Here is a 14157-nt window from a genome sequence, read left to right on the forward strand (position 1 = left end):
TCAAATCTCCATCTGTGAACACAATGTTCTTCTCAGCCACTCCAGTGAAGGCCATCTGACCAAGCCTCAGTAACACCTCACGCGGGCTCTCAATCTCACGGCCGTGGTTTTTCAGGATGTTGTAAATAAAGTAGCAATATAGTTGTGTGATGGTCTTGGGAACTCGCTGCGGGTCCCGGTGTGTTTGTGTGAAGAAGGGGCCCAGTGTCAGGCCGAGGATCCAGCAGTAGGAGGGGTTGTAGCTCATGGTGTACAGGATCTCGTTCTCCTTCACATGTTTGAAAACAGCTGCTGCCACCGTCTGATCTTCACAATACCTGGTGAAATATTCCTTCCGTTCCTCACTAACAAATCCCAAGATTTCAGCCCAGACACTGATCTCTGCCTTTTCCAGTAAATGTAACGCAGTGGGGCGGGTGGTGACTAGCACTGAACACCCTGGGAGCAGCTTGTGCTGGATTAAACTGTACACAATGTCAGACACTTCACACCACCACTCGGGATCTGGGCACTGGTGCTGAGGTTCTGTGTCTCTCCGACTGTCAGCAAAATCGATTCTGCCCTTGAATTAATCCAAACCATCAAATATAAACAGCAATCCCTCTGGGTTCTTCCAGACCTCCCGCAGCATATTCCCAAAGTAAGGATACTGATCCAGAATCAGTTCCCTCAGGTTAACTCTTTCTTTAATCATGTTCAAATCCCGGAATTTGAAACTGAAGACAAACTGGAATTGTTGGAATATTTTCCCTGTGGCCCAGTCATGAACAATCTTTTGCACCATTGTTGTTTTTCCGATCCCCGCGACTCCGGCCACTGATGCTGAACTCCGCGCGACTCCGGACACTGATGCTGAACTCCCAGATCGGGATTTATTCTGGGTAAAACTGCTGTGGAACAATTGATCTGTCCTGATTTTTTCCAGTTCTCCCCGGAGACATTTCTCTTGCCATTCCTCATGGTCCCGGCCTCTTGCCAGCAGCTCATGTTCCACCAGTGTCCGATCTCGAACAGTGGAGATGATTGTGAGCTCAGCGTATCGATCAGCAGGAAATTATTAAACTTCTCGTTCATCAGGATGGTGTTCACACTCAGTGTTTCAGTCTGTGCTCGCAGAATCTCCTTGTGTTTCTGTTGAACATCTTGCATGGGAACATGCAGATAATGGACACAATGTTAGGTGGCTCAACTCAAACTCAACATTCATGATTACAAGAATGAGTTCAATGCCCTTCAATGCAATTGACGGATTTCTGGTTACATACGCGCGAAATGACAGCGAGTCACGGCTGAGAAAATCACCAGCGAAGCAGATTGTGATATTAACTGCACTGTGAAAGAACAGTTCACTGGTCCCTCCATGCCCTATAGTAGATTCTCCCATGACAAACACACTGTTTCTTCTGGGTTTGAACACAGACTTTGAAGAACTCAGTGTTGATCTGCTGGGCACAGACAGGGTAAAGGGCATTGGGTGTTCTGTCGGGAGAGGGGGAGAGGGGGGAGGGGAGGGGGGAGAGGGAGAGAGAGAGAGAGAGGGAGAGGGAGAGGGAGGAAGGAGGAGGTAGAGGGAGAGGGAGGAGGGAGGAGGGAGGAGGGAGGAGGGAGGAGGAGGAGGGAGGAGGGAGGAGGGAGGAGGGAGGAGGGAGAGGGAGAGGGAGAGGGAGAGGGAGAGGAGAGGGAGAGGGAGAGGGAGAGGGAGAGGGAGAGGAGAGGGAGAGGGAGAGGGAGAGGGAGAGGAGAGGAGAGGGAGAGGGAGAGGGAGAGGGAGAGGGAGAGGGAGAGGGAGAGGAGAGGGAGAGGGAGAGGGAGAGGGAGAGGGAGAGGGAGAGGGAGAGGGAGAGGGAGAGGGAGAGGGAGAGGGAGAGGGAGAGGGAGAGGGAGAGGGAGAGGGAGAGGGAGAGGGAGAGGGAGAGGGAGAGGGAGAGGGAGAGGGAGAGGGAGAGGGAGAGGGAGAGGGAGAGGGAGAGGGAGAGGGAGAGGGAGAGGGAGAGGGAGAGGGAGAGGGAGAGGGAGAGGGAGAGGGAGAGGGAGAGGGAGAGGGAGAGGGAGAGGGAGAGGGAGATCATCAGTTGAGTGGGGAGGATTGTCGGGTGGACAGTGAAGACCAGGGAAACATTGTCCAGGAGCAGGGGAGTGAGAGACAGATCACATTCATTCAGGTTTACGTTCACTGTGGTGGAGGGAACCTCGTGATTCAAGACCATAGACATTGTGGACTTTCAGGAATGTTCTAAGAATCTACATATTTTCAAAATGCCACGACCCTACCAAGAGTGTGTGGGGTTACACAGTGTGTCAGGGCCCATCCAGGAGCGTGTGGGTTACACAGTGTGTCAGGGCCCATCCAGGAGTGTGTGGGTTACACAGTGTGTCAGGGCCTTACCAAGAGTGTGTGGGGATACACAGTGTGTCAGGGCCCATCCAGGAGTGTGTGGGTTACACAGTGTGTCAGGGCTCTATCCAGGAGTGTGTGGGGTTACACAGTGTGTCAGGGCCCATCCAGGAGTGTGTGGGGTTAAACAGTGTGTCAGGACCCATCCAGGAGTGTGTGGGGTTACACAGTGTGTCAGGGCCCATCCAGGAGTGTGTGGGGTTACACAGTGTGTCAGGACTCTATCCAGGAGTGTGTGGGGTTACACAGTGTGTCAGGACTCTATCCAGGAGTGTGTGGGGTTACACAGTGTGTCAGGGCCCATCCAGGAGTGTGTGGGGTTACACAGTGTGTCAGGGCCCATCCAGGAGTGTGTGGGTTACACAGTGTGTCAGGGACCCATACAGGAGTGTGTGGGGTTACACAGTGTGTCAGGACTCTATCCAGGAGTGTGTGGGGTTACACAGTGTGTCAGGGCTCTATCCAGGAGTGTGTGGGGTTACACAGTGTGTCAGGGCCCATCCAGGAGTGTGTGGGGTTAAACAGTGTGTCAGGACCCATCCAGGAGTGTGTGGGGTTACACAGTGTGTCAGGGCCCATCCAGGAGTGTGTGGGGTTACACCGTGTGTCAGGACTCTATCCAGGAGTGTGTGGGGTTACACAGTGTGTCAGGACTCTATCCAGGAGTGTGTGGGGTTACACAGTGTGTCAGGGCCCATCCAGGAGTGTGTGGGGTTACACAGTGTGTCAGGACTCTTCCCAGGAGTGTGTGGGGTTACACAGTGTGTCAGGGCCCATCCAGGAGTGTGTGGGGTTACACAGTTTGTCAGGGCCCATCTAGGAGTGTGTGGGGTTACACAGTGTGTCAGGGCCCATTCAGGAGTGTGTGGGGTTACACAGTTTGTCAGGGCCCGTCTAGGAGTGTGTGGGGTTACACAGTGTGTCAGGGACCCATCCAGGAGTGTGTGGGGTTACACAGTGTGTCAGGACTCTGCCAGGTGTGTGTGAGGCATTACTGCATACACAGTCTCCCCGGGAAAGTACTGGATTTCACAGATCTGATACACTGCAAAGCCTTGTACAATTAACACCTGGAGAAGCTGAAATAATGCAGTGTAATGGTTCTAGTGTACGTCAGAGATCAATTGATCTGTGGACAACTATCTGCCTCTTTGGTTATCCTTGTTTTACCTGGCACTAAACATTATTCCCTTATCATGTATCTTTACAGTGTAAATGGCTCGATTATAATAACGTATTGTCTTTCTGCTGACTAGGCAGAATGCAAATAAAGCTTCTTGCTGTACTTCGGTTCAAGTGACAATACACTAAACGAAGCTAAATTAAACCAGAATTATAATTAATTAATTAGCTAGATTAAAACTGACGAAGGAGCAATCCATAGTGAATTCCCATGTCTGTCCCAATAATTCAACCTTTGATCTTCTGATTTCCAATTCTGCAAAGCTCTGAACATACAGTTTCAGTATGACATCAATTCTAACGTAATTGGTGTGAACTGTACATTTCAACACTCACCTTCCATATGAGAGGGTAATTCAGTTAAACCTCCGATGATGTTCATGTATTCTTCGGAATCAGGACCTGTTCAAATCAACGAGCATTCATTAAACCAGACGAATAACATTGTTAACTCCAGTGTTTCAATGTGATATTCAGTTCAGTGTGTTGATTTACCGTACCGTGCTCCTGGATTTCTTTCAGTATTTTGTTCAGCTTCGGCAATTCGTTCTGCATTTTCACAAAGGATTCCCACATCACCCGCCGGGCAAGGTTACCCTTCTCCATCACCAGACTGAGGAAGAGTGTGGAACTGTCTCTGCGGTTTCCCTTTACCATGAGCTCAGCGACACTCTGTGAAAAACAACAATGAATATATGGAGAAGTGAATGAGACAATGCTGTTCAGTGATGGGATATTCTGGAAGTTTTGAGCATGGTGACAGGCATTGGTCTGCCTCTTCATACACCCATGACACTGTGCTGACAAACTATGTACTCCCAGAGTCCTGACAGTGCGAAACTCGCACAAAGAAAGCACATCAGCGCCTCTACTTCCTGAGAATATTACGGAGAGTCGGTATGTCAAGGAGGACCTTCTCTAACTTCTACAGGTGCGCAGTAGGGAGCATGCTGACTTGTTGCATCGTGGCTTGATTCGGAAACTTGAGCGCCCTGGAGAGGAAAAGTAGTAAACACTGCCCAGTCCATCATCGGCTCTGACCTCCCGTCCATCGAGGGGATCTATCGCAGTCGCTGCCTCAAAAAGGCTGGCAGTATCATCAAAGACCCACGCCATCCGGGACACTCACTCATCTCCCCACTAACTTGAGCTAGCAGGCCGGACTGTTTATCGAGCAGACCGAACAGCTGAGTCCGGTAAGGATAAAGGCGGTGGTGTGTGCATATATGTGTGTAACTCATGATGCACCACCACTGACATTGTTGAGACTTTTTGCTCCCCGGACTTGGAGTTTATCACAGTGAAATGCAGACCGTTTTATCTGTCAAGGGAGATTACAGTGGTGTTCCTCACTGCTGTTTACATACCACCGCAAGCTAACGCTAAGCTAGCACTGGCTAGTCTGCATGATGCTATCCACCAGCTGAAAAATAACCACCCTGACGGCGTGTTTTTAATAGCAGGAGACTTCAATCACGCCAAGCTGAAAACTGTAATGCCAACATTTCACCAGTTTATTGATTTTCCGACCAGAGGAAACAATATCTTGGACCAGGTCTACTACAACATTGCCAAGGGCTACAAAGCGTCCCCCTGCCCCCATTTTGGCCGATCCGATCACATCAGTCTGTACTTAACACCTGCATACAGACCCCTCATTGCAAGGACAAAGCCAACAGTTCGCACCATCATGGTCTGGCCAGAAGGAGCCATGGACAGGCTACAGAACTGCTTTGAGTACACTGATTGGGACATCTTTAAACAGGGTGCCACTCACAACAACCACGCAGACCTCAACACCTACACCTCATCAGTATTGGATTACATCACCTTCTGTATGAACAGTGTCACCACACAGAGGACAATACTGACACTCCCCAACCATAAGCCACGGATGAATGGCGCTGTAACTGGTCTGCTGAAGGCCCGGGATGCAGCTTTCCACTCAGGTGATGCAGAGGCCTACAAAACAGCAAGGTCCAGTCTGAGGAAGGGCATCAGGGAAGCAAAGCACCGCTACACGAAGCGTATTGAGGAACATTTTAACAGCTCAGACTCTCGACGCGTGTGGCAGGGCATCAGAACCATCACCGGCTACAACAGCTCCACGCACGCACAAAGCTCATCCCTCCCTGACGACCTGAACTCTTTTTTTGCCAGGTTTGATTGCGCCGACAGCAGTGACAACATACGGGCACAGCAGGGACCCTCACCACCGGTGCTGACTCTGAGCCCCCACGACGTGAGACGGACCCTGCAGCACATCAACCCCAACAAGGCCACCGGACCTGACGGAGTACCAGGGCGGGTTCTGAAGCACTGCGCAGGGGAGCTGACTGCGGTGCTCACGGCCCTGTTTAACACCCCCCCTGCTGCAGGCCTCCATCCCCACGTGCCTCAAGACAGCCACAATCATCCCTGTGCCAAAACATCAGGTCCATCAACGACTATCGGCCAGTGGCGCTGACACCGGTGGTGATGAAGTGCTTCGAACGTCTGGTACTGGGACACTTGAAGAACAGCATCCCCCCCCTCCTTAGACCACCACCAATTTGCCTATAGGGCAAACAGGTCGACGGAGCACGCAGTGTCACTGGCCCTCCACTCCACCCTGACACACCTTGACCAGCGGGACAGTTATGTGCGGATGCTATTCATAGATTATAGCTCCGCCTTTAACACCATCCCCCCCCCCATAAACTAGTCACTAAACTGGACCACCTGGGCCTCAACACACACCTGAGCAGCTGGGTCCTGGACTTTCTCACCGGCCGACCACAGACTGTGCGCATGGGTGGCAGGTCTCCTCCAGCATCACCCTGAACATCGGTGCACCACAGGGCTGTGTGTTGAGCCCCTTCCTCTTCTCCCTCTACACACTCGACTGCAAACCCACCCACGAGGCCAACACCATATTAAAGTTTGCAGATGGCACCATCGTGGTAGGCAGGATCACGAGTAACAACGAGGCCGCCTACAGGACAGAGGTAGAGAACCTGGTGAGCTGGAGCCGTGAGAACAACCTGATCCTCAACGCAGCAAAAACAAAGGAGATGATCCTGGACTTCAGGAGGAGACCGAAGACCTTCGTCCATCAGCCCATCACCATTAACGGCGAGACAGTTGTAGATGTTCCTTTAACATAGTGACCTCACCACTACTAACCACTCCCTATATCACAAGTATAAATGTAACCTCCCCACCCCTTGATCCCTCTCTAGCTCGTCTGACGGACCACGTACAGCTAGTGCAGTATTGTTTGTGAGTTAATAATAATAAAAGCAGTAAAGACAACTGTGCGTTATTGAAACTCTTTACATGGTGTCACAATCGTGACTCTGCGCCTCCTGTTCTCCTGTTTTCCTGTTTTTTTTATTTGACCCAGTAACCTACCCTTCTCTACCTCTCGTGCTATGGCTACCTCGTGCCGCAAACCAGATCCTCTTGTCTTCGACTCGGACATTGCCCACCGTTGGGATGTCTTTAGACGCGACTTTCAGCACTACGTGACGGTTGCCCATCCCGCAGCCACCGCCGAGATGCGGGCGTCTCTCCTCCTCAACATAGCCGGCCCCGCTGCCCTGGAACGATCCGAGTCGTCTGTCTATGCTGCAGGTGAAGATGCGCGAGACCCGGTATGTCTTGTGGCTAAGTTCACCGCGATGTGCGACATCGCCACTAACTGTATTCTAGAACGGTATAAGATGTTCAATCGGCGTCAGATCATTGACGAGTCCGTTGATAACTACATCGCCGCGTTGCGACACATGGCCAGACGTTGTCGCCTGGACGCTCTCACACCAGACCAAGTGACCCGGGATATTCTTGTATATGGCCTTTTAGACTATAAGCTTAGGGCTGAACTTCTGCGGAAGCCCGACCTGTCCTTAGACGAGGCTCTACACGCCGCCCGCATGGCTGAGGCTGTTGCCTCGGCTTCGTCGCCTGCCGGTCATGACATTAACTTTGCCAGTGCTGCTGCCCGCCGGCGGAACACTGGCCCGCCACGGCAACAGGTCTCCCCTGCACCCGGCGTCGGCAGCCCACGGCGTTGCCCCAACTGCAACTTTTCCTCCCATCAGTTTAATGTGTGCCCAGCTTTGGGAAAGACATGTAACTTTTGCAGGAAATTAAACCATTTCTCTGCAGCTTGCCGCTCCAAGGGCAAGCCAGTACCCGCTCCACGGAGAATGTTAAACAACATTGCACAGGCTGATAGCGAGTTTGATTCCCAGCACCAGCCCGACGAACTCCCTTTGTCTGATACTAGTTCCTCCCAGGGGGAGGCAGGCATCTTTTCGCTCTTAGATGCACATGTCCTGATAGCAGACCTTTCGGTCAGAGTTACTGTTAATGGTTCGACCTTCACTGCGAAACTAGACACGGGGGCAGTTACAAATGTAATGTCAACAATGTCAATCTTTTCAAAAAAGATTAGAACCGATGAGAAAGTCACTATTGACAACTCCCGCCTACATGCTTACGGGGGAGAGCTTCTCGTTCCCGTGGGAAAGGCAACCCTGCACTGCAAGATCCTGCAGGCCTCTCGGCCCCTCACTTTTTATCTGCTAGACTCTGACAGCGTTACCTTGCTGGGTGCCCGGGCGTGTCAAGACCTCGGCCTGGTCTCCTTCCACCGTGACATCCACCTGGTGCGGACCCTCATGGGCCCCCTGCTGGAATACCCCGACCGTTTCGACGACAAGCTGGGCAAGCTGCCCAGCTGCTACAAGATTGTCGTCGACCCCGATGTTGAACCTGTGATCCGCCCGCCACACCGCGTCTCCTTCGCCATGAAGGACAAGGTGGAATCAACGCTGCGCGACATGGTCACCTGGGGCATCCTCAAAGAGATGAGCGATCCCACCCGGTGGGTCTCCACCATGGTCGTTGCCGCTAAAAAGGACAAAAGTGAAATTCGCATCTGTATCAACCCCAAGGACCTGAACCTGGCGATCAAACGACCGCACTACCCTATGCGAACTGTAGAGGACGTCGCTGCACAGGTCGGTCCAACCACTGTCTTTTCTGTCCTCGACGCCAAGAGCTCGTTCTGGCAGATACCGCTTGACGAGCGATCCTCCTACTTGACCACCTTCAGCACGCCTTTTGGACGTTTCCGTTTCCTCCGCATGCCATTCGGGATCAACTCTGCCAGCGAGGTGTTCCAGCGGACCATGGAGCAGCTGTTTGCCGGTCTGCCGTGTGCCATAATCGTGGACGACATCCTGGTCTACGGGAAGGACGTAGCCGAGCATGATCTCCACCTTCGCCTGGTCCTCGACCGGGCTCGTGATATAAACCTCAAGCTCAACCCCAAGAAGTGCCGTTTCCGTGTCCCGGAGGTCACGTACGTGGGGCACGTTTTCACCGCCTCCGGTCTGAAGCCCGACTCTCAGAAAACGACTGCCGTCTCCAGTATGTCTTCGCCCGCCGACGTGCCAAGCCTGCAGCGCTTCCTAGGCATGGTCAATTACCTGGGGAGGTTCATCCCCGACCTCAGCGAAATGAGCGCGCCTTTGAGGGAACTGACCAAGAAGGACGTCGCCTGGGTTTGGTTCCCGCACCATCAGTCTGCTTTCGAAGCCCTGAAGTCCCAGTTAGTCCGAGCACCTACTCTAAAATTTTTCGACCTGAAGCGCCCCATCGTCCTGACTTGCGATGCCTCGAAGTTCGGCCTCGGTGCCGCCTGCCTGCAGCTCTACGACAAGCTGCAGCTACCTGTCTCCTACGCTTCCCGCACCATGACCTCCGCTGAGCAGCGCTATGCTCAGATCGAGAAGGAGCTCCTTGCCGTGGTGTTTGCCTGCTCGAAGTTCAAGGATTACATCCTGGGCAACAACTTCGTTATCGAGACTGACCACCAGCCGCTGGTCACCATCCTAAACAAGCCGATTCACGCCGCCTCATCCCGCCTGCAGCGTATGATGCTGCAGCTTCAACGCTTCACCTTTCAAATAGTGTACCGAAAAGGCAAGGACATGTTTGTGGCCGATACGCTGTCTCGTGCACCCCTGGTATCCACTGCCCAACACCCATACGAGCCCTCCGACCTGATGGTGCTTAACCTTAACATTGTGCCTTCTCAGCAGATGCAATCCCTGGTCAAGCACACTGCCCTGGATCCTGCCCTGCAGCAGCTTGCCGACGTCATCAGGCAGGGCTGGCCAGACCGTCGTTCATCTCTACCTGCCGGTGCTGATCCGTACTTCCTGGTCCGCGATGAGCTTGTCCTGCACGACGGCGTGGTGGTGAATGGACACAAGGTGGTCGTGCCCGCTGCGCTGCACGCTCACTATTTCGAATCCGCCCACCGCGGTCATCCTGGGGCCGAAGCCACTCTGTCACACGCTCAGAGTCAATTCTACTGGCCCGGCATGGCCGAATACATCCGAGACAGGGTCTCCGCTTGCGCGACCTGCAATAGCCTCGCTCCCCATCCGCAACGCCAGCCACTTCTGCAACAGCCTGCCCCTGAACTTCCATGGATGGCTCTCGCCACTGACATTTTCGAGTGGCGTGGCAAGCACTTTCTGGTCCTTGTTGACTCTTATTCCAGCTGGTTCGAAGTTGATCAGCTGCACTCCCTCTCCTCTTCGGCCGTCATTGGCAAGCTGCGCCGCCACTTCGCGACCTTCGGCTCCCCGGCGACCCTCCAATCTGACAACGGCAGCCAGTTCACCAGTGCCGAGTTCCGGGGATTCGCTGCCAGCTGGAACTTTCGCCATTTCACCAGCAGTCCAGAGTACCCGCAGAGTAACGGCCTGGCGGAGCGCGCTGTCCGCAGTGCCAAGGACTTGCTGGAACATTGTAGATTGTCCGAATCCGATTTTTACTTAGCACTTCTTAATATCCGCAACATCTCCCGCGACGATACCCTAGGCTCGCCAGCCAAACGGCTGATGTCTCGCACTACGAGACCTCCACTCCCTGTGACCCAGCGGTCCCTCGTGCCTTCTCCCCTCAAGCCTGCTGCTGTCCAGGAGCGCATTGCTCACAAGCACGATGTGCAGAAGCGCTCCCACGACCAGTCATGCCGCCCCTTCCGCGTCTGTTCCCCGGCCAAGTCGTCCGGATGCAGTCCCCCTCCGGTCCCTCTAAGCTTGCCACCGTTGTCGGTGATGCTGGATCGCCGCGCTCCTACCTTGTCAACCACGACGGCACAATTTACAGGCGCACCCGCCAACATCTCCGTCCCGTCAACGAGCCTCCTCCGCCTCCTGCCGTCCCCTTCTCCCCTCCCCTGCCCGAAACGCTGCCTGCCGTCCCGCGTATGCCTCGGTCCCTGCCTTCCCAGCTCTCTCAGCCTCACTCGCCGCCTGCTTCCCCTCGCTCGCCTGCCCGTACACCCGATTCTACCGCTATTTCCCCGCCTCAGCCTCCGCCGACTCTTTCTCCTCCCGGTTCCCGGGCTCCTTCCACCGCTCCGGCTGCTGCTCTTCCAGCAGAGGGAGGAGATGGCGAGCTGCGGACCCGGTCCGGTCGACTGGTTAAGCCGCCTGTCCGTTATGGTGAATTTGCTTAGCTGTATGCTCCTCTGCTTGTTTAACTGTTTGCCTGCCTGCTCGTAGCGCATGAGACGTGGTCGCTATGTCACTACTGTATTGCTTGTTTCCAAGGGAAAGGATGTAGATGTGCCTTTAACATAGTGACCTCACCACTACTAACCACTCCCTATATCACAAGTGTAAATGTAACCTCCCCACCCCTTGATCCCTCTCTAGCTCTTGTGACGGACCACGTACAGCTAGTGCAGTATTGTATGTGAGTTAATAATAATAAAAGCAGTAAAGACAACTGTGCGTTATTGAAGCTCTTTACAAGAGGGAGTTAGATGTGGCCCTTGTGGCTAGGGGGATCAGAGGGTATGGAGAGAAGGCAGGTACGGGATACTGAGTTGGATGATCAGCCATGATCATATTGAATGGCGGTGCAGGCTCGAAGGGCCGAATGGCCTACTCCTGCACCTAATTTCTATGTTTCTATGTTTCTATGAGGATGAGGGGTGATCTTATAGAGGTGTACAAAATCACCAGAGGAATAGATCGGGTAGACGCACAGAGTCTCTTGCCCAGAGTCGGGGAATCGAGGACCTGAGGACATGTGTTCAAGGTGAGTGGGGCGGGGGTGGGAAAAATTGAATAGGAATCTAAGGGATCAACACAGAGGGTGGGTGTATGGAACGAGCTGCCGGAGGAGGTAGTTGTGGCTGGGACTATCGCAACACTCCGACAGGTACATGGATAGAAACATAGAAAATAGGTGCAGGAGTAGGCCATTCGGCCCTTCGAGCCTGCACCGCCATTCAATATGATCATGGCTGATCATCCAACTCAGTATCCTGTACCTGCCTTCTCTCCATACCCCCTGATCCCTTTAGCCACAAGGGCCACATCTAACTCCCTCTTAAATATAGCCAATGAACTGGCCTCAACTACCTTCTGCGGCAGAGAATTCCAGAGATTCACCACTCTCTGTGTGAAAAAAGTTTTCCTCATCTCGGTCCTAAAAGATTTCCCCCTTATCCTTAAACTGTGACCCCTTGTTCTGGACTTCCCCAACAACGGGAACAATCTTCCTGCATCTAGCCTGTCCAACCCCTTAAGAATGTTGTAAGTTTCTATAAGATCCCCCCTCAATCTTCTAAATTCTAGCGAGTACAAACCGAGTCTATCCAGTCTTTCTTCATATGAAAGTCCTGACATCCCAGGAATCAGTCTGGTGAACCTTCTCTGTACTCCCTCTATGGCAAGAATGTCTTTCCTCAGATTAGGATACCAAAACTGTACGCAATACGCAAGTTCAAGTTCAAGTGAGTTTATTGTCATGTGTCCCTGTATAGGACAATGAAATTCTTGCTTTGCTTAAGCACACAGAAAAATAGTAGGCATTTACTACAAAACAGATAAATGTGTCCATACACCATGATATAAATATATACACACATGAATAAATAAACTGTTAAAGTGCAAATAACAGAAAGTGGTTGTTAATAATCAGAGTTTTGTCCGAGCCAGGTTTAATAGCCTGATGGCTGAGGGGAAGTAGCTATTCCTGAACCTGGCTGTTGCAGTCTTCAGGCTCCTGTACCTTCTACCTGAAGGTAGCAGGGAGATGAGTGTGTGGCCAGGATGGTGTGGGTCTTTGATGATACTGCCAGCCTTTTTGAGGCAGCGACTGCGATAAATCCCCTCGATGGAAGGAAGGTCAGAGCCGATGATGGTCCAGGTGTGATCTCACCAAGACCCTATACAACTGCAGTAGAACCTCCCTGCTCCTATACTGAAATCATTTTGCTATGAATGCTAACATACCATTCGCCTTCTTCACTGCCTGCTGCACCTGCATGCCTACTTTTAATGACTGGTGTACCATGACACCCAGGTCTCGTTGCATCTCCCCCTTCCTAATCGGCCACCATTCAGATAATAATCTACTTTCCTGTTTTTGCCACCAAAGTGGATAACCTCACATTTATACACATTATACTGCATCTGCCATGCATTTGCCCACTCACCCAGCCTATCCAAGTCACCTTGCAGCCTCCTAGCATCCTCCTCACAGCTAACACTGCCCCCCAGCTTCGTGTCATCCGCAAACTTGGAGATGTTGCATTCAATTCCCTCGTCCAAATCATTAATATATATCGTAAATAGCTGGGGTCCCAGAACTGAGCCTTGCGGTACTCCACTAGTCACTGCCTGCCATTGTGAAAAGGACCCGTTTACTCCTACTCTTTGCTTCCTGTCTGCCAGGCAGTTCTCTATCCACATCAATACTGAACCCCCAATACCGTGTGCTTTAAGTTTGTATACTAATCTCTTATGTGGGACCTTGTCGAAAGCCTTCTGAAAGTCCAGATATAACACATCCACTGGTTCTCCCTTATCGACTCTACTAGTTACATCCTCGAAAAATTCTATCAGATTCGTCAGGCATGATTTACCCTTCATAAATCCATGCTGACTTTGTCCAATGATTTCACCACTTTCCAAATGTGCTGCTATCCCATCTTTAATAACTGATTCTAGCAGTTTCCCCACTACCGGCGTTAGACTAACTGGTCTGTAATTCCCCGTTTTCTCTCTCCCTCCCTTTTACATTAGCTACCCTCCAATCCTCAGGAACTACTCCAGAATCTAAAGAGTTTTGAAAAATTATCACTAATGCATCCACTATTTCTGGGGCTACTTCCTTAAGTACTCTGGGATGCAGCCTATCTGGTCCTGGGGATTTATCGGCCTTTAATCCATTCAATTTACCTAACACCACTTCCCGGCTAACCTGGATAGGACAGGTTTGGAGGGATATGGGCCAAACGCTGGCAGGTGGTTCTTGTGTAGATGGGGCATGTTGGTCGTGGTGGGACTAGTGTAGATGGGGCATGTTGGTCGGGGTGGGACTAGTGTAGATGGGGCATGTTGGTCGGGTGGGACTAGTGTAGATGGGGCATGTTGGTCGGGGTGGGACTAGTGTAGATGGGGCATGTTGGTCGGGGTGGGACTAGTGTAGATGGGGCATGTTGGTCGGGATGGGACTAGTGTAGATGGGGCATGTTGGTCGGGGTGGGACTAGTGTAG

This window comes from Amblyraja radiata, unplaced genomic scaffold (assembly GCF_010909765.2).
Source record: "Amblyraja radiata isolate CabotCenter1 unplaced genomic scaffold, sAmbRad1.1.pri S95, whole genome shotgun sequence".
Classification (NCBI taxonomy): domain Eukaryota; kingdom Metazoa; phylum Chordata; class Chondrichthyes; order Rajiformes; family Rajidae; genus Amblyraja; species Amblyraja radiata.